This window comes from Pteropus alecto, unplaced genomic scaffold, assembly GCF_000325575.1.
Source record: "Pteropus alecto unplaced genomic scaffold, ASM32557v1 scaffold131, whole genome shotgun sequence".
Classification (NCBI taxonomy): Eukaryota; Metazoa; Chordata; class Mammalia; order Chiroptera; family Pteropodidae; genus Pteropus; species Pteropus alecto.
The window spans coordinates 18302971-18305021 of NW_006434709.1; the positions used below are offsets into that span (position 1 = coordinate 18302971).

The 2051-nt window shown below is 52.2% G+C and overlaps 1 protein-coding gene across 5 annotated transcripts in view; it reads right to left on the bottom strand.

Moving 5' to 3' along the window:
* FOXN2 (forkhead box N2) overlaps positions 1-289 on the bottom strand; it is a 55572-nt gene extending 55283 nt beyond the window's left edge. For all 5 annotated transcript variants that reach the window (XM_006909610.3, XM_015587613.2, XM_015587615.2 and 2 more), the window contains exon 1: positions 111-289. The gene's annotated coding sequence lies outside the window, so the exon portion shown is untranslated. The remainder of the gene's footprint in view (positions 1-110) is intronic.
* Positions 290-2051: the final 1762 nt, after the last annotated feature.

Genomic DNA, 2051 nt, shown 5'->3' on the forward strand with positions numbered 1-2051 from the left:
CCCGCCGCACGCTGCCCTCCACGCCCGGGAGCGTCGCCGCCGGCAGGGACGGGAAGCGCCGACGGCGGGCAGCGCTGGCTGGGGAGGGCGTGGATCCGCTCCGGACTCACCGTCAGCTGGGCCGCCGCAGCAGGGAGGCGAGGACGGCTAGGGGAAGACACAATATGGCAGAGACTGCAGCTGCTCCCGGCAGCTTCCAGCAGCCGCCTCCGGGAAGAAGCGGCAACAAGCAGGCAGCGGCAGCTGCGGTGGCGGCCGCGGCAGCACCACATCCCCCTCCTTCTCGCTTCCTCCCCCGCTCCGGACTCACCGTCAGCTGGGCCGCCGCAGCAGGGAGGCGAGGACGGCTAGGGGAAGACACAATATGGCAGAGACTGCAGCTGCTCCCGGCAGCTTCCAGCAGCCGCCTCCGGGAAGAAGCGGCAACAAGCAGGCAGCGGCAGCTGCGGTGGCGGCCGCGGCAGCACCACATCCCCCTCCTTCTCGCTTCCTCCCTCACCCTCCACCCTCCCCCCGCTGTCATGGCAACGCGGCGCCAAGGAGATTAGCCCCGCCCCTCCCTTTCGTCCCCGCCTCCCGCGACCTCTCGGGAGGGGTGCTCGGCCCGCCCCTTCCCGTCCCCTTCCACCTCCTACCAACGGGCCGGGCCCGGGACCCGGAGGCTACCTAGAACGACCGGTTGGGAAGAAAGTGGGGCGGATGCGGTGTCCGGAAGGGCGGGGCTCGCACGGAAGGTAGGGCGGTGACTTGGTGAGCCAGTGCGGGTTTCGGGTTGAGTAGCGGACGAGGAAGGCGGGAAAATGGAAAGGCCTCGCCTGTCTTGGGAAGGACCTATAGGAGAGCGGCGGGGCGCGGCGCGGCTGCTGACTGGCGGAGAAGGTGCAGGGGCGGAGCGGGCGAGGGTGGCCGTCCCGGCCCGTCCGACGGTGACGCCAGTCTGCTTGGACTGCAGCGACAACCCACAACTGCTCGAGCTTCTTTCTGTTGGTGTCTCCAAGATCTTTCCGCCACTGGCCAGGGTTTTTGAAAGAGGTTTAGAAACGATAAAGCACTAATATAAACTTAGAGTATTATTGCCCTTGCTGACTGAAATTTTATGTGGAATCTGAGCTCAGCGTGTTTGTGGTTAAAAAAAAAAAAGATTGTAATCAGAACCAAAATTTAATAAGCATAACATTTACTGAGCGCTAAATGCTAGGGACTGAGTTAAGTCCTTTGCATACATTGTCGTAACCATAATACTAACAGCGTTGACAAATAAAATACAGGAGTACCCAGTTAAACGTAGCATAATTTTTTAGTAGAATGTTCCCTTTAGGATATTCTTCCTGTTTTGTTTTGTTTTTTTTTGTTTGTTTGTTTGCTAAATTTGCCAACCCTATCCTGACGCTTACAAATTCCCACTTTACAGATGAGGAAACTGAGGCTTGAGAAAATAACCAGATATAAGGTAAGTGGCAGAACTAAGGGTCCATTTTACTATCATTATGATACTGATAATTAAATCTCAGAATATCTATAACCACATCTTCAAAAACTAGAGTAGGGATACATACCTCACAAATGTATTGAGTAGATTAAAAGAAAAGGCAAAGAAAGAATAAAAGATACATGAAAGAGACCTAGGCAGTCACTGGTGCATAGTAGGTGGTAATAGAAATTATTTCCTTCCTGAACAATGAATGTTAACTGGATATTCACTATGAGCCAGGCTGTAAGTATAAAGTGAGCTGAGTATGGAACAAGCTGCCTACTGACAATAAAACAAGCTGTGAGAATGACAGATATAGAATTATAGGCATCAGACTATATAAAAACAAGAATGGAAGTGTTTAATCCCTAGTACCACAAATGAAAACACTGCATTCATTTACATGATTTGTCCAAAGTCATCTATTCTATTCATTTTTCATTACACTGTCCTGAAGGGCCTCATAACGGCATTCAGAGTAAGAACATGGTGCAAATATACAATGCTCTTCAACTGAAGCAAGAGCTGCTTAATTTTCTCCCTTCAAAGCAATTACTGTCGGCTGCTCACGTGGGCAAAT